Source organism: Lutjanus erythropterus, chromosome 6, assembly GCF_056507025.1.
Source record: "Lutjanus erythropterus isolate fLutEry1 chromosome 6, fLutEry1.hap2, whole genome shotgun sequence".
Classification (NCBI taxonomy): Eukaryota; Metazoa; Chordata; class Actinopteri; order Lutjaniformes; family Lutjanidae; genus Lutjanus; species Lutjanus erythropterus.
The window spans coordinates 5,716,017-5,735,292 of record NC_139322.1 but is presented as its reverse complement, the minus strand read 5'-3'; the positions used below and the strand labels follow the sequence as shown (position 1 = coordinate 5,735,292).

At 41.5% G+C, this 19,276-nt stretch overlaps 1 protein-coding gene across 1 annotated transcript in view; it reads right to left on the bottom strand.

The window, feature by feature from the left end:
* The window catches only part of lama5 (laminin, alpha 5), a 114,557-nt gene that overhangs the window by 86,048 nt on the left and 9,233 nt on the right, over positions 1-19,276 (bottom strand). The window lies entirely within an intron of this gene.

The window sequence follows — 19,276 nt, the reverse complement described above, 5'->3', positions numbered from 1 at the left end:
ATTCTGCAAAACATCCTTCATGTTAAGAGTAACTTCACCTCCAACATATCCTTCCCTAAATGACAGAGACAGAGATTTGCCAATGACTCCCAAAACCACATATATTGTGATTTATGTCATTTTATTTTAATTTAATGGTGTGCACGAGTGACAGCCGCTGCCCATCCAGACTGAAACACAAACCCAGAGTTTTAAAACTAGGCCAGCAGCATTTCCAAACGTCTCGGTCTTATGTATCCTAAAACGCTGAAAACCAGGTGGAAATGCAGCAAAAATTATGCGTTTTAAAATGAAAACCTCTGTACAAGGCCTTGCTGGTGTTTTTTATAATGCTACCGTCATAATTACTATGGCCACTAGAGGCCACTGCCTAACAATTAAGTTTATATGGTTCGTAATAAACTACTTGCACAGACGACAGTCATCTTATAACCAAATCATATTTTTCCTACAAGACATACTTTGCACAAAAACCCACTTGTTTTCAAAGCAACTGACAGACCAGAAATATCTCATCCACTTGTTCATTTTTTGTTATTCTTCTAAGAAAGCACAACTTAAGGACTGACTACATAGCTTATTAGCTAATAGAGGTATTAGCGAGACATTTCCTTTGGGGTGCATATGGTGTCCATCAGGCAGACAGGCTGTCAGACAGAAATGTCCTCCACCATGTCAAATATTTCCAGTATGTGTTACAGTGTAAGACTGAATGTTAATGGTGACTGGGAGTGTTGAGGCTCCCCAGCTGTTGGCTTTAATGGGACCAGTCACAGTTGCTGCAGCTCTCAGCTTGTTTCCCTCGGTCGCTAATAAACACCTCCTCTCCGTCCATCTGTCTGTCTGTCTTTACAAATGTCTTTCTGTATCCGTCTGCTTTGATGGCGGGGTGATCCCGCGGGTGTTCGCAGAGTCACGAGTTCAGTCCCTGCCAACAGCCGATGGACACTCGTTAATGTGTCCAAACCCCAGGTTGGGTGTTTTTCCAGAGAGAGAGAGAGATATGGGACAAGGAACAAGTGCAGAGCCCAGACATGACTACAAACACACACAGACAAACACACACACCCTCTCTTTTCAGGTCGTCACCGCAGTCTCTCAGTGTGATGAGGTTTTAAATGTGGACTTTGCTCTGTGGAGCGCGTCACAGTCAGTCACAGTCTCTGAACTCTGACTAAGCTTCATTAAGACACTGTTAACTACTTGCTGAGCCGGACACACACAAAAACACACATTTATGTAAACACACACACAGGAATGGGATCATGCACGCACCCAAATCACATATCGCTGATGATTCAGTCTGAACTTTCTTTTGTCTGTTTCCTTGAAGACATCCATGGAGTATTTTACAAGGATTTTAGACTTGAGGGACTTTACTCAAAGCAGTATATTATCCAGAGGATCAACGGGAGATTAAAAGTCCTTTCACAGCTAACTCATTCGATCCAGGCTTTTGCACTTTTCAGCTTAATCCGAACCAAAATTACAGGTGTGACACTTCTCCCAGACCAAACCTTGATTTCACAGGAAGAGATGATCGCAGCCCGGATCAACTTTCAGTCCATTTCTAGTGTGAAAACACTTTTTCGGATTACAAAAAAAAAAAACACTTTTCAGTTATTTTTGAAGAGAACAAAAGAGAGAGGAACCGAACTGAGCTGACGACATGCCAACGTCAGACGCAGTTTCAAAAACCAATTCAAAACCAAATCAATTTCAAGCATAGGACAGGTGATAACAACAGGACTGAAGACTGAACCAAAACTAACTGGATAAAATGTATGCAACAAAAACACAAACCAGACATTCAGGTGTGAAAAGGCCCTTAAAGTAATAATTATGAACTTAGCTGATGATGCAAAATTCAGAAGGTTTTGGGGTGAAATATTCTAATTTCACCGCTCATCAAAAAAAAAAAAGAGAAAAGAATCCACAGAATAGAAAGAAACTTTAACTGAAAGGCTAAATGCAGTAAGCAGTGGCACACTTTATTTTTTCTTAAGTCAACATTTTTGCATTTGCTGTAAACTGCAGGGGCGTATTTTTTATTTCCACCCCAGCCGACTTGCAGCAACTGGCACATATCAGAAGAAAAAACACTTAAAGATGACACAGCATATCTTACTGACCACTATATAATATTTCAGCCATCAGCGCCATCACATTGAACTACACTGAATGGAGACACCCCTAGTAAGGTGCATTGAAAACCTCAAAAATTGAACCTGCCAGTGCGATTTTCTTGCCAAACTACGGTATAACATGCATTTATTGGACTGCACATGTGACCTTTTCCCTTTGATTCGAAGAGCACACTATGGTGTCAGAGACCAAATTGGACACAAAGGTCAAAACTAAGAGAGCTGCCTTACAAACAACATCTGGACAAATGTGAGCGTCCGTCTCAGTGCCTGTCTGCCTCTTGACTAAATATACTGCAAATAATAAGCAAGAAAATACTTGCATGAAAGAAAAAATCCCTGAATAAGGAAAATCTCACAGTTCTACATTACAACAACTTCATTTCAAAGAAGTTTTGAACATTTATCTGACTCCGTTTCTGACTTTGATCAATTTGGAGACTTTATTTCTCAATCTTGTAATGTTTTTTAGCTCTAAATTGATTCTACAGTATTCAGTGTCACGTCGATTGCTGGAAGACCTTAAATTTTCAATTCACAATCACTTTAATCTGTTGAAAAGCTTTGTGTGCAACCGATCCATGTGGACGCTCACCCTGCCTGTGTCAACCAGGTCGACCCCCACAACACACACCTCCTCTCCACTCCCATTCACCATTTTATGACTTAACTATGGGAAAACACTCCCTTCTGTTTGCTGTCCTCCCCTCCTTCTCTCTATATCGACTTGCCCCCCCCACCCCCCCTTCCCTCCGCTCCTCTGTTTGTATGAGGGGGAAGACATTCCTGCAGCTACACGACTGTAAGAATGATGACAGCAGCTCATCAAGATTTTTTAGGAATAGTATCAATTCATTTGTTTGATTTCTCTCCAGCACCTTTGCTTTTCCCTGTCCCGTTCTCTCAGCAGAAGTTTGCCACGAAAACTTACTGCAGTGCCTCAATTATCTCTTACCATGTTTCACTTATCAGTGTTTTTCATGAATGGAAGAAGAAAGGCGGGTGATAAAATGTGAAGAAATGGGACAAAAAAGCAACAGAGTGTGAGGAGGAGGAGGAGGACAAAGAGAGAGGTTTGTCCTTGTTAATGTGACAGTAAATATTGGTTTTAACCAGGTCGACTCCAGCAGACTGTTTGAGTTTCTCCTCTTTTCTTCGCTGGTGAGTGAAACGAAGGGGCAGGGGAGGACACAGCGGGGACACGGAGGAAGTCTAGGTCACAAAGTTCATCTCACGTTACATTTCTAATGATGAAGACCAGTGGAGGTCTACTGGGGTTCATGTTAAACGGCGATGGAAGCGGAGAAGAAAGACAAATTCAATTCAGTATTATAAATGCGCAGCTTAAGTTTGGATCAGCGCCTCAAAGATGGACTGAAGTGCAAAAATACCTGCTGTTTTTTTTCTCTTTTGGCACGGGCCCATTAGACCTCTGGGTTTCCGCTTAATTGTCTGCTTTGGCGGGGCAGTTGGGGAAAGGAGGAGAGAGATAAACGTGACCGACTGACAGCTTAACACACTGAGCTGCACATAAGTTAGGTAGCCTCACTCGTACCAGAGTACTTTAAAAAGCCTGGTTTAGAGGCTGCGTTTCTCTTCCAGCTGTTGATTTGTCGAGTCCAAATCAATGAGGCTTAAATGTGAACGTGTAAAAGTAAGTCGGAGGCTTTACAATAACCGCGGTGTCAGAGTTAAATCCGGCCCGTCTGCCTCCAGTTCTTCTATCACACTAAATGAGCTCATTGTGTGATAGTGGACAGACATTAGCATCAGTCTATTCTTAGTCTGGCTTGGCAGAGCAGGAAGAAAACCGCTCAAAAGTCACTGGTGTCCTTCAGGGAGGACGAGCCTGGCACAGAAAGTGTTTTTCTGTCTGGGTTTTGTCTGGGAAGGAAGCTGCGCACACTCCTCACAAACTGCAGCTGGACATCTCTAACACGACCGGTACTGATTTTAGGGTTGACACCGGCATCCGCTGTAAACGTCTTAGTCAATTAATTAATTAATTGATTAATTAATCTGTTGCAGGCAGCTCGCACTCGCAGCCTCGGGTCACACCAGCAGAGCAGCTGTAGAATACTTAGAAAACACTAAATGATTTGCTTTAACAAATTTGGAAGATCTGTTTGTTCCCTGCTCTGATGAAGGCTAGCTGTTCCCCGTTTCCAGTCTTTGTGCTAAGCTAACTGGTTGTGTTTGGCCTAGCTTAGCACACGTCTCTACCGAAAGCATCCGAAACCTCAGAGAATGTTTGATTTCAATCTTCTCGTTTGTTTCACGCAAGAAAAAGGTATTTTTGAAACATGTGCAGCTGATTTTGGAATCTGTTATTTCACTTCACAACAACAATCCAAACTCCTCTGTCTCAACTACTACGTCAACCAGAGTCAAAGTGGGTCAAAAGTTGTGTTTGTGAGAAGGACGCTGGTCTAATATGGTTTTGTCCTCTTGAGAACATGTCAACAGCTCACACAGACCTTGACGGAGCTAAACACGCTTTCGACACCAAACACTGAACCACTGAAAAGTCTGAAAAGTGTGTCGTCTGGATGTGTTTGTGTCTTGTACACGTCCTTGGAAAGCTCATATGTCCTTAAATAGAGAGGAAGACTCCTTTAGGGGGACATTTCTCTGTCAGTGAAGTGAAGTTTTCTGAATAAGGAGGAACTGAGTTTATGTAGATTAAGTGAAGCCTCATTAAACGTGTGCAGCTTGTTTGCATGCTCCTCAAGTGACTGATTAAACAATCTAATCTCCTTTTTTAATTAATTTCCCATTGAATGCCATTTCCTGTCTCCCTGTGATGGATCTAAGACACTTCATCGGCTATTCACAACCAACTGTTTCCCCTATGTTTGTTCTCCGCGGTGTTTATGAATGGGCCAAACACTCTCACTGACACAATGGTGTGATAAAGGGCCCATTGAGAGGTTTTCTGAATGCTAAGTCATTGGGAGGGCTCAGGACCACTGCCGCATCAAAAGGAGGTTGCGAGGGCGAGCAAACACCGCAAGACAATGGGACGGGGCTGAATGGACGCTCAGGGTCGCTCTGCCTGGAGGAGAGAGCCAACATGTCTGAGTAGTTGTTTAAAACCATGTTTCCCGAGTGTTAAAATATGTCTTATGGGATTAAAGTCACAAGCGGACGGCTCAGAAACTGATTTGAATGAACCAAAAAATATACACAAACACAAATGCACCTAGCAACTATTTTTGTTTCTGATTTGACTGCAGATTATTTTTGGGGAATTGGTTAGTAAATTGGTTGACAAAATATCAGAAAATGGTGAGAAATGCACATTATAATTTCCCAGAGCTCAAGGTAACATCTTCAGTTTGCTTGCTTTGTCCAAAACCCCAAAATATCCAACTTAAAATGATATAAAACAGGGCTGCAAATAAGTTCTTCTCATTTTTGACTAATCTGTTGATTATTTTATGGTTAATCAATGAATTGTTTATCTAAAAAAATGTCAAAATATTAAAAATGCCAGTCGCAATCAGGTTCCCGGTCACAAGGTGACACTGTCATGTAGTTTTTTCCGACCAACAGTCCAAAACTAAAACTTTTGAGATTTGTAATAATGAAAAAATAGAAGATTTTAGATCAAAATAGTTGACTTCTTATTGACGAATCAACTCAGGACCCAGGACAGGCTTGTCGACAAAATCATGTTTTATGTTTTTAGAAGTGTTAGCAATACGACAAATGGCCAAAATAAATTTCTCCTTCTCACTTTATTTTTGGTCCTCGTGTTTCTAGAGGCCACGATCTTTTAAAAGTCAGAAACTTTTCTGGGTTTTTTTAAACATCTGCATCATTGAATTTCCACTTCCTTCCATTACTATAGTTCATTGGCTGTTATTCTCTTACGAAGCAGGACAGCAGGAAACTCCAACTGTGTCTTTGTGATAACACATATTTAAAAGGACAAGCGAAGGAGGAAAACAAGCTAACAGGACATACTAAAGCTGCTATGATTAATTGAGTAATCAATTATTACATTATTAAATTAATCACAAACTATTCTGATAATCGATTAATGATTTTGAGTCACTTTTTAATAAAAGACGTCCAAATTTAGTCCTCTATGAGAGGAAAACTGAATATATTTGTGTTGTGGACAAAACACGACATTTGAGGCCATTATCTGATTGACATTTTTCACCATTCTAAATTAATCAATTAATTGAGAAAATAAGCAACAGAAGAATCAATTAGGAAAATAATTGTGAGTTGCAGCCCCAGAAAAAACATGAGGAAATGGATGGAGAGCAGAGAGAAGAAAGGACAAGTGGATGGAAAAGATTAAGTGAGAAAGTAAGTAAGTAGGTTCATTTAAGAGAAAAAGTGTGTGTGTGTGTGTGTGTGTGCGCGCGCACTGGAGGCAGTCACTGAGTTCAAAGCAGCAGGAAGTTAAGAACTGAAAAGCCTGACAATGAACTTTGACCTGTGACAGATCAACAGGTTGGAACAGACATCATGCATGACGAGAGAGTGACACACACACACACACACACACACACACACACACACACACACACACACACACACACAAAAACACAATCACAACCTGGGTCATCATCAAAGCAGCTGTTTTGCAGAGTTATGTGTTGGGATGTAATGAATCAACTCAAACAGAATAGAACCACTGCTGCTGTCGCACTTAGAGAGAGAACATTATGACAAATACACACACACACACACACACACACACACACACACACACACAAAAACCAAACCGGCACTGCAACAAGGGTGGGAGGCGCCCTCTTATAATCACTTCCTCTGCTTTGATAATGACACACAGACAGAGAACATTTGACATGTCTATCAAAGATGGAGCGTGAATGGTTTCTTTTTTCAGTCATTCCCAGCTGGAATCTTTCTCTGCTTCCCTCTCAGGAAGAGTCCTCCTCATCTTCTTCCTCCTACATTTTTTTTCCCCTCATTTGTTCACTCCATCCTCCTTGTTTCACTCTCTCCAGTAATTCTTACAACCTCATCTCCATTTTTTCCCTCTTCTTTTTCTGTTCTGGTTTCTCTTTCGTGGTTTTCATTCTACAACTCCATCCGTTGTGCATTTTCATTTTTCCGTTCTTCTTTGCAGGTGGGCGGAAAGTTGCGTTTGATCTCTCACAATAGGATACTACAGCAGAGACATCACAGTTTTATGCTATTATATTGGATTTCGAGGCCACTGTACTGGGCTTTAGGGAATTTTTTTGTATGATAAATGTTGTGTTTTAGGCTACTATCTGGGGATTTAAAGGTACAAAAGGTTACAGCATCTAAATTTTAGATTACTATGCTGTATACAGGGTTCCCAACAAAGCTGGCTACTATCTTTCGGTCAGTGGCAAGTGTCGGTTTTTGCCGGGGGATTAGTATGGGCCAGCTACAGACTGATGGCAGCATGAAGGCAGAGCCCCATAGTTTCTGTGATAACTGAAACACGGGCAGAATTGCAAAAACTGAGGAAAGCCGTGACACAGATTTCACAGGGACATAAATAAAAAAAAAAACAGGCTCAACTGGTGACAAAGTTGTTGAAGTAATGGCTGAAAGAGGAAGAAGTTCAACAGAAAATTAATAATATAATCTAAGTATATATAAAACCTAAAATAAAAAAGGGGCGAAAATAGTGCATAAATATAGTGTCATATATTTTAGCAAATTGAAGTGGACTGTTATACAGTCTAAAATTTATTCATATTGCTTGGATCTGTCCCAAGCAAAAGAATAAAGAGAAAATCTTCAAGAAACTCTGACGCTGCATTAATCTAAATTTGTCAAAATAACAAAACTGAAGCTAAAAGCGAGGGGGTGTTAACCTGCCAACATCAACACACTCTGATATCAGCTACAACATCATAAAGAAGCAGGCAGCTAAAAAAAAACAACCTCTGAAATATCAGCCAACTATTTTGTGCTACCAGCCCCCTTCCTCTCCTCCCTGCCTCCATTCATCCATCATCCCTCCTTTATTCTGGTTTCTGACATCAACTTTATCCCTTTTGCCTCTTTCTCTCTCTTCACTCAAAGCTGAATAACTCCTATTAAGGTCAGATTTGTCTCTCTCTCTCTCTCTCTCCACCTCTTTTTCTCCCCCTCTTTGCTCATTTTCCTGCCCAGTACACATAATGAATGACTGAAAAATGTGCACTGTGTGTCAGCGTTTGTGTGTTTGCGCAAGGGGACACAGTTTCAGAGGCAACGTTTAACCCTGAACGAGGGGGGACGGACTGGAAAACAGGAAGATGAAGGCCGATGGGTGGACGGCGGCAGAAACGAGAGTCACCGAAGGGGACGGAGGGGACGGAGGAGCGGAGGGAGGAATGAATGACTGCGACTGTCGACCCTCAAAGTGACGGCCAAGGAGCTAAAGAGGACAAAAGCGTTTAAATTAAGAAATAGAAAGAGGGCCACTATTAAAAGATGTGACTAAAAAGTGTGGTTAACTGAGTCATTGTGGGAAAAGCGGTGATGGGGGAAGAAAGAAAGAGGAAAATTGTCCACAGACACAAATCACTTTTAGTTTACGACTTAATGATGATGACGACTAATAAATCCTCTATAATGCTGACAATGTAGCACATTCACTCTCGCAAAATTACAAAATGAGACAAGGGGGAACTCCAAAGCATAAAAACGTACTGAAGTTAAATAAAGCAAAGTAATTTTATATTTTAATTAAGTCTAACGCCTTGTGGTTATGCAAAATAGTTGCTAGCGCCGCTGATTCCACTGTGAATCAACACCGACGCTTTTGGATCTTTGCAGCTTATGACTTTAAATCGCTGGACTGACAAAACCAGCACAAAGCTGCTTTATATAAGACTGTAGGCACCCAAGATAAAACAAGCTAACTGTAACAGGCTAATTATTTTAAGTAACGATTTTAAGCAATCAGCAGAGCAAACAGGGCTTAAAAGACAAATTAATATCAGGTTTTTAAGTGGGTGTATTTCATTGGTAGCTAACTAGTAGCTAACGATGTGTTTTAGGCACACAGACTCTAAACTAGAAGAGACTGATGAAGAATTTAGCAAGGAGGAAGGGTGACTCAGAGGAATGGGAGAGAGATGTTTGATGTCCATCATATCTATCTTTATCCCCCTTTATTTCCATCATTACAGAGGAGTCTTTGTGGCTGTACAGAGTCAGATAGAGGCGGACGGAGAGCGAACGAGAGACAGAGAGAGCGGAAAGATGGGGGTGACGATAACGACGCGAGGGTGTGAGGGAAATACAGTACAGTGAAGAAGAGATGGTATCTTCAAAAGTCTCACACACTTTCGAAGAACGGTCTACTTCACTACACACTGTACAGCAGGCCACACACACACACACACACACACACACACACACACACCTGAAGAGTGTGTTCAAACAACGACACTGGAATTGTCTGCACGGAGCCAAACCACAGACAAAGACACACACACACATACATACACACACACACAGGCAGTGTGTGGTTCCCATGCTCATCACGTCGCTCGTAAAGCAGAATTGGCAGAGAACACACTGATCATAATCAGCAAGCCACACACACACACACGGACACAAAGACACACACATCCGTGCTGATCCAAAACACTTCCACAGAAGTGATCTCAGACAGCTTTGCTCACCTTGGGGGGGGGTACCACATAAAGCCCCAGTCTGTCATGTTGTAATCCATGAATTTGTTTTTTGGTTCCACTCAGCCTCCAGAGTGGAGCTACTGCTATTTATCAGATGGTAAAAATCCATCTCCTAATACCCATAAGCCCCTTGCGTTGCTCAGATTATGCTGTATCACGTCACAGTTTATTTGTTGCAGGACTGAAATTTTAATGACTGTCGCTGCTTCACTGTGGTTGGTACTGGAGTCACTCAATGAAACATCGGCCATGTTGGACTTCTGACTGTTAGAGTATTATACTGTCCATATTATACAGATATTGGACTTTTGTTTACTTGAAATTGCTGCTTTTTCCCAACTCGTCCCTTTTTAACCCATGCACTGCAAATTTGAACTTATCTAGACGTTACCCTGCAGAGGAAAGCAAATCAGTCGGACTGGGCGTTTTAACTTGAATTTACCCTGGCAGGTCCCCGCAGAGTGTGACGTCCGACTGAGCCAACGTCTGAATAAAGCAGGTCACTGTCCAAGAATTCACAGTGAATGAGCAGGAGTGTTGACGATGCTTCTATCATCCTACAACCACAAAGCCGGAATAACGCAAACATCTGAGCGTGAAGAAGAAAGGTCACGTGCATGAAGATGCATCATGTCTTGCCTCCTGCACGCTCTATCCAGGCACCACCCTTTGCCTCAAACAAATGCAAGTGGGTGAGAATGCGTCCGACACTCCGACAATCACCTGCTGAGCACCACGTGTGAAAGGGACCTGATTCTCCAGATATTATTTGGACTTCATATAAGAAAACAGCTCTATCTCCTATGTCACCCTCGCTGTCCAAGCAAGGCGATTGCTCTTTGAAAATTTCATCCATGCGAAACTGTTTGGGATTTTCCAAATATGAGCCCCCATCCAGCAGCTCAGAGCTCGCTGGCACTTTAAGGGTAACTCTGACGTTCAAACCACATCAATAGCAGGAAGCGTTCAATCGGGAGCAGTTGGCACTGCGCTCGCTCTTACGCACAGCGAACAATGGAGCTACCTCAACGCTGTGTGTGAGTGTGTCTATCTGTGTATGCATCTTTCCTTGTGTTTGTCCTGTAGGGAAACCTGCCAACGCACCAGCAAATTAAGGGCACATGACGGTGAGAAACATTTTAATTTGTTTGTAGTAAGAAAAGGACAACCAGCTCCAGTCAAAAGTGCATCTTTAGCATACTTGAAGAGCTTTTCATGTTGCCAGGTCGGATCCACTTTGAATTCATCCAAATTTAATAAAAGAAAAACATATTTTCTCACTTACCTCTAGTGATATTCTGCCTTGCAGATAGTTTTGATTTTATTTCTCCAGGTTTTAAGATTTCTGAAGGTGAAAATAATTCAGCTATTCGGCTGCAGTGTGTTTGACACTATTCTTTAGTAGAAAGTCATTCAAATAAACTTTGAATGACACATGGAGCTGCAACGATTAGTCTAATCATCGATTGGTTGATCAACAGAAAATAAAAAGGCAACTTTTTTGACAATCCAGTAATCATTTCAGCCATTTTTCAAGAATCACTGAATCTAGAAAATTATATGTAGATTAATCAATCGTGAGTTTGTTGCAGCCCTAAAGACAAGTTGCTGCTGACTTTATTTTTAAGACTTTACACACTGCATGGATATCTTTAGCCCTGGGCTAAGATTTCACAACTTAACTTTTCACACACACCTTGTTAACTCAGGTTTATCCAGTTCACACTGCACAGCACTGGGTTATACATCCCTTGGAACGGTAACGAATATTTCCTTTCCAGAATGATGTGTGACTACTCTTTAACAGCCTTAAGCCTCGTTTCATGTCAACATTTATATCCACAGTAAATATTTGCATATAAAATACTAATTCAAGAAAAATGCACACCTATTCTATCAGGGAGATGTCAAGAGAAGGAGAGGAAAGCTGCTCAGATTCGTTCTGGCGTATACTGCGTATCTTTTAGCATATGTTTTATCCTGAGAAGGACAAATGTGTGTTGAAATGTTGATTAATAAAAAAGTACTGAATGGCTCCGTCTCAGTCATGGCTGTGTTGCTTTCTGCTCCTTCATTTTGGTGGATTGACCCTTTAAGAATGTTCTTCAATTAACTGAAAGGTCAAAGCAGCTCTGCAGGGCTGAAGACTTTGACAAGTGCGATGACAGGAAGACATTTTTTTTAGTGAAGGGAGGAGGAGTATGGAAAAGAGGGGACCTCACCTGAAGAACATGCATGTACACACACACACACACACACACACACACACACACACATCAAGACACATTCCCAACTGAAGCCTATATTGTGCTCTAATAATAGGCTGCTGAAACAGACAAACATCCCCTGTTCTCTTCCTCTGTCACCTCCTCCTCCTCCTCCTCTTTCCATGCCCTCACTCTCCTTCACCCCTGCTTTCTTCTCCACTTAAGACCTTCTTCCTCTTTTCCATGTTCTTGCCTTCCTGTCCTCCTCCTCCTCCTCCTCCTCCTCCTCTCTTCCTGGGAGTTTTGTTTCACCTTGACTTCATACTGGATTTCTCCCCCCTTTCCTTCATGTAATCCTCTACGGGCCTTGTTTTTTCCATCTCCAACGCCCCTTCTCCTCCTCCTCATCTCCTCCATCTCCTCCCTCCCCCTTACCTGTCAGAATCCTTCCACTATCACACACCTGAGGAATGAAACTGTACACAAGCACACATCTGCGCATGGAGTGAAAACACACCAACATTACATTAGGCTTAGATCACATAGCCTATGTACAAGACAACAGTGAATTGTGTTGAACTGAGTATGACCTCATCAGATGATTCATATTCTTCCTACGGTTCATCAGGTAGCTGTCATTCCTCTTCCATCCCTTCCCTCCTCCTTCTCTACCTTCCCCAGTGTTCAGAAGAAAAAATAAAACAGGAATAGACAAGGAGCCAGGCAGATACAAAGACAGATATATCTATGAGATATGGAAAATTATGAGGTGAGATGGTTTCAACATGTTTCACTGCATTTCAAACTGAGATTAATGAAATGAGACAAGATTTCTGCTGCCACGCCAGTACAATGGGAGAGAAAGGACAATTGTTTTTGCTGCATTAAAAAACTTAATAAAAGACAACAACTCAAACAGTGAAAAGTATTTCCAGAAACAGTGAGTTTCTTATTCTAAACCTCTTTTTACTTTTCTGAGAATGAGGATGAGTGGGGAAAATAGGGAGTATTTATAATGAAGACCAGTCCCAAGGGCCCAATGCGTCAGGAGGCCCCTCAGCCAAACACCCTGTACGAAGGGGCAATTAATATTTCTAGTTGGAAAGTCACTTAAATGACAACAAAGAGAGCTAAAATTACCACAAAGAGAGGCTAAATGGCTACAGAGACACTCAAAACAAATACAGAGTCTCAAAATGACTTAAAATGATTAAAACAACTTCAGAGATACTCAAAAAGTCCATAAAGCAACTAAAAATATGACAAAGAGACTCAAAACGTCTTCAAATAGACTCAAATCAACTTTAGAGAGATTCAGAAAGTCTACAAAGCAACTACAAAGATTACATACAGACTCAGAATGTCTACACCGACAGTCAAAGAACTACAAAGAGACACAAAACGACTACAAAGAGACACAAAACGACTACAAAGACTCTCAAAACAACTTCAGAGGCTCAAAACAACTACAAACTGATTACACTGCTAGAATAATAAACAATTGCAAAAAGATAAAAACAACAACAAAATGGCACAAAACAACTACAAACAGAAAAGAAGCAAAAACAGGTAGAAAACAACTACAGACAGACTCAAAACATTTGCAAATTGATTCAAAATGATTGAACTCCAAGAATTATAAACAAAGCAAACTGTAGCTGTGGGGGGGCTTTTAACATGTCTGTGCCTATGGTCCCATTATCTCATAATCTGTCCAAGTGATGAAGAGGGATGAGAGCAGGAGGTAGCAGAAGAAGGAAGACAGGACGGCTGAGGAAGCAGAAAGGGTCTATATTGGGCTGCGTGTTATCTGTAAAAGCAGAATGGGTGGTACAGATATAGAAAGACTGAAGGAGGAGGAGGAGGAGGAGGAGGAGGAGGAGGAGGAGGAGGAGGAGGAGGAGGAGGAAGAGGCCGATGTGAGGTGATGCTCCTTATTTAAAAGTCTGACACACATTTGATCCAAACATATGGTTGAAAGAAAAGGAAGGAGAAGAAGTATGAATATCGCATACCGTAAAGAGACTCTCCTTGTTGAGATTCCAGTCAGATGTGTTTCATAAACTGAGCGTTGGGTGGAGAAGTCAGTGCTTGGTACACCTGCTGCAGTAACACTGATGTACTGATACGGACAGACACTGTACAGTCTATTTACTGCCAGCTGAATTCCACACCATGAGAATTCAATCTGTTCTTTTTAAAACATAGATGAGAGCATGCACATTTTTTTATTAAGCTGCTTCACCCTCTGAACTCACATGCCCTTGAGCCAGGCCCTTAATCATTCTGTACATGAGTCTAACTTAAACTGCTGTTGCCTCGCGCGCGGAAATTGGAGCACCTGGTACAAGTCAAAAAGATTTACAGCCTGATTTTTAACATTTAAGTACAGAGAAATTACACAGGTTGGAGTGGTTTCCAAACTGGGATGGCAGGCCACCCTCGAGCGGGAGAGACTTTTCAATCCTCTTATCATCAGTTCCATCCTCAATTATTGTTAATGGGTTTTTCAGCTTCTGCAAGGGGGGGGCGTGCCAGAAAAAGTCTGGGAACCACTGGGTTACAAGATAAACGACATGGCCGAAAGTATACAGACACCCAAACACAGTGTTTTTCATGCATAGACAAATTCTTGGTGGATGGATGGATGGATGTATGTATGGATGGATGGATGGATGGATGGATGGATAAGAATAAAATCAAATTTCTCTCCAAATGCATTTAATGGTAGGGATAAGTTAGCGCAAATGGGATCTTTCACTGTCCAGAGTCAGGCCATACCAGACTCCACCGGTGGTTTAATGGTGGCATTTAATCTCATCTTAACCATCCTGAGTCAGGCTGTCCAGCAATGTGCGTAAAATTTCATTAAACTGCGTCTAGAACAACCTTCTCTCTTCTGGTTTCAGATTTTCCCTCCGGTGTTGGAACCTGTGCTACACTGATGTTGGTTGATAAGATGAGACTCGGTTCACACGCCGTGTTCCAGTTCATCATAAAAGTGTTGGATAATGGGAGGTCGAGTCAGGGCTCTGTGCAGGCCAGTCAGGTTCCTCTACACCAGGGGTAAAGAGGAACCCTACTAAGTTTACTTGCTTAGTTTCACTCAGTTCCTGGATATCTATGAGATCATGATTATTTGATCCCAGAGACACTCCACTGTTGAGCCAAATATGGCTGTTTTATATAAAAAAGGTCAGTCCAAAGGTATTTATTAGTGTCTGACTGGGTAAAACAGTAAAAGTCTCTGTTTCTTTGAACTATCTCTTTAACCACATCACAAACTTTTTGGCTATTCTGTCTCTTTTTGCTGACTAATGTAATAACTAACATATTTTTTCACTTCCATTCACTGAACCTCCCCTGGATCTGTTTGAAGTCCCCCGTGGGGGAGGCCCGCCTCCACTTTGAAAAGCTCTACACCAAAGTGGGAAAACTATTTCTTTATAGATAAGCATGCACTGATCAGATATGGCATCAGCCTGAAACTGATCTTATAAGCCGTATTAATTTCTGTTTCTGTGAACATCTTTCTAAAACTCTAAATTTACACTCATCTACACATCCATATTTATGAACCCAGCTTCGGCAACCGGAACATTTTCATGTTGAAACAGGAAAAGGCCTTTCCCAAAGTGTTACCACAAAGCTGCAAGCACACAATGCCCGTCTAAAATCTCACTATATGATGTAGCATTAAGATTTTTATCAATTGCAACTAAGGGGCCGGGCCCAAAGCATGAAGAGAAACAGCCCCAGATAAGAAAATAATGAGGACAGAAGTGAGAACTCGTGTGTGTGTGTGTGTGTGTGTGTGTGTGTGTGTGTGTGTGTGTGTGTGCGTGCGCGCTACAAAAGAGGCTACCACTAACAGCTGATTAGCTTAGCTAAGCACAATGACTGGAAACAGGTGGAAACAGCTAGCCTAGATCTGTCCAATGTAACAAAATCCACCTATTAACATCTCCAAAGCTCATTCTTAGCTTTACAAAAAACTAAGGGTAACAAATCTAACACAGTCTTTATGCTAAGCTAAGTTAGCTGTAGCTTCATGCTTAGCGTACAGACATGAGAGCTGTATGTAAGAGAGTTTATTCCATAGATGCTGAGAGAAAGAAAGAGAAGAGTTAGGGGTAATTTAACGAGCCCTCTGCGGGTTGAGACAGGTTAACTGACATTCCAGTCTCTCCCTCCTCTCTTTCTCTTTCATTTAGGCAGAGGTGGGTGGGGGGCATTAGGTGTGTGTGTGTGTGGTGGGGTCCTCAACACACACTCGTAAACTCAGGGCCTGAGCCCACCTACATTCCTTCAAGACAAAACTGCAACCTGGTAACTGGAGACCCTCCCCCTCCTCTCGCTGCCCCTCCCCTCTCTCTCGTACTCTCCCTCCCTCCTCCCTCCCGTCTTCTGAGCGTTGATGCCACCAAGAAAACATTTTGATCCAACGAAGTGTCTTCAACACTTAGATGTTCAAAGTTCAAAGAAAATCTATGTTCATTAGGTGCAGGAGAAAAAAAAAACATTTCTCTTATGTATCATGATTTGATTGATTTCTAATGACATCATCTGGGTTATTTTCTCAAGCTTTGAAAAACTTCCTCTGTAGTGAGATATAAAACTGAACTTAATGTGTAAAATTGCTGGAGAGAGCCTTTAATAACTAACTTTAAAGGGATACTTCACCCAAAAATGAAACTTTGTTTCACAGGAAAACAGCGTTGCAGAATCTCCCAAACAAAGTAGGTGAATGGTGACCAGTTTTCAAACATTAAAAACAACAGAAAAAAAAAAAAGTCCCGACATGCCGTTTGCACACCGTCACACCACACACCCAGTTCAGACACTGTGCATGTGCACATGAGCGTGGCTCCAAGATCTACAGTGAAGATTCAGGCTAAAAACATGGTATAAATAACATTTTAGTCAGCTTGGCATGTCGAGGCTTTAGGGAACTTGGATTACACCAAACAAGCAGCACGGAGGATTTTGTGTTTTTATTTTCTGGAAACTCCAGCAGTTCAGCTGTTTTGTGGACTGAAAAACTAAACCCGACCTTCAATCTGCATTTCTTGGGTGAACTATCCCTTTAAAGATTACTTGATTGCTTAAACTGCAAATTAATTTTCTATCAATCAATCAATTAAAGCTACTACAAGGAGTTTTAACTGGCTAGGAAACAGTAGCGATTTAATACTGACCCTGTATAAGTAAAAAAAAGACCACCTGTGAGAAGATTTCTGTGTAGCTTTTCTCTTTATTTAGATAACTTTACTTTTGATGTTATATTTTTTGATTATTAAAGTGGAAACACTACTGCTTTTGTCCGCAGGGGCCTCAAAAATCAAAACATGAACATTCCAATTGCATCTATTTTCTGTAAAAGGTCAAAGCTAAAAAAAGAACACCTTTTTTGAATATATCATAGAATATTTAAAGATTTTTTTAAGACATGTACACAAAACTGTATGTTTTCAGAGGATAAACTTCAGTTTGTGTTGCAACAAGCCGCCAAAGTGCATATAAGATGCGGCTGCCGAGCCACAATCCTGGTTTTGTTTACTGGAAAATAAATGCCTCTGTTCTTGAGTTAAAAGCCGAGTGGTGTGTTTGCCTCTTTTGCTGAAGATGTGTCTTTATTTCGAAGGTTGTATGAGCATTTCCACTGATATACATTTAAGGCATACGTCCTTTGCACTGGCTGGTTTTGCATGTGTGTGACTAGAAAGGTTTTGTCAGGTTGTTACCTGGCTGGCAGCCCAAAAACAAACTAGAATGCAAGTAATAAAATAAAAATAATAGTTGCACACCAAAGCCGTCACACTGTAAAGCTGACATTAGAAACGGGTGTCTGTATAGTCTAAATTTTCACTAAACAGGCGGTTTGACGTGTAAAATAATGGCAGAGTGAAAACAGAGTTTTAGCTGCAGGCTGCCTGCATGGTTCAACATCCATTAAACAACAATATGACTGTGAGAACAAACCCTTTTGATTGTATTCATTTTGCTCTTCAAAAACGTTTAATTCATCCTTTTATTACTGCCACAAGGTAAACAAGCTTATAAAGGCTTTTACAAGCTAATCACAGAGAGAGAGAGAGAGAGAGAGAGAGAGAGAGTCACAGCTCCCTGCTTCTCTATTGAGACCTTCAACCCTGATGGAGAGTCAGAGAGAAAGAGGGGAGGGGAGGAAAGTAAAGAGTGGAGGAGAAAAGGGACGATAGAAGAAGAGGAGGAAGAGGGAAGGGGAAACTGAAGGCCATGACAGAAAACACACTTGTTAAGGACACAACTACACACACACACAGTGAATGTCTCAGCGCTGATGAATGAGCAGGGCACTCGAGCAGGAGAGCCTGGCACAAAGGAGTTGCATTCAGAAACATAAAAGGTTGTTGAAGAGCGACGTTCAAAAACACAAAAAGGTTAACTCGGAGCGCAGGGAGACAGACCGAAGCCTTTCTCTACTCTGAGTGTGTCCCTGTGTTTGTGCTGTACGTCTATACGTGAGTGTGTGTCAGCAGCAGACAGAACAAACCGCGCCTCCTGCCAACAACAACATCTCTGAATATACTCTGAGGACTGCAGAGTTAACCGTGCGATTCTTCATTTGTGTCTCTGAGCTTTGGGAGGCTGAGCCACTAAACCAGTTAATGGGCTCAGATTTACTTTACATTCATTATCAGAGAGGCTGAGGCTCAACAGTTTATCACAGAGGGATGAGAGTTCACCAGCGGTTGGGGGGGGGGGGGGGACTTTACTCAGGTGCTTTGGCTGAAAACTAATCGGCTTCATTTGTACTTAAATAAAATCAGAGTTGATTAGTGATAATGGCTGGCAAGGTTTTAAATTTCCAGCACAAGTGGCCGGTCATTGATCCAGAGGCTGATATTTCGGATCCCGCATCATTTCGTCAAGCTGAAATCCTAGAAAACTGTCAAGAGAAGCCTCCAGGAAGGTGCGATAGCAACATGCAAATTCAACCAATCCCAAAAAAATTAATTCTGCGCAACCTCGCAATTCTGTCCAAACTCTGATCATCGTTGCTTCCTGTGAGTTCCCCCAATCACAGCAGTCCCCTGTGAAAATATCATACATGTACATCTCTCTTTGTTTGATCATTTTCTATTTTTTTTGCATTTGTATTTTTTGTCTTCACAGAAATCTTTGGAAAATTTTTGGTAAGGTTACATAGAACACTAAGAACAGACTGTTGTTTCATTCTTTATGGAACATGCTGCCTTTGATTTAAATGAATTGTACGACTTTCTTTTGC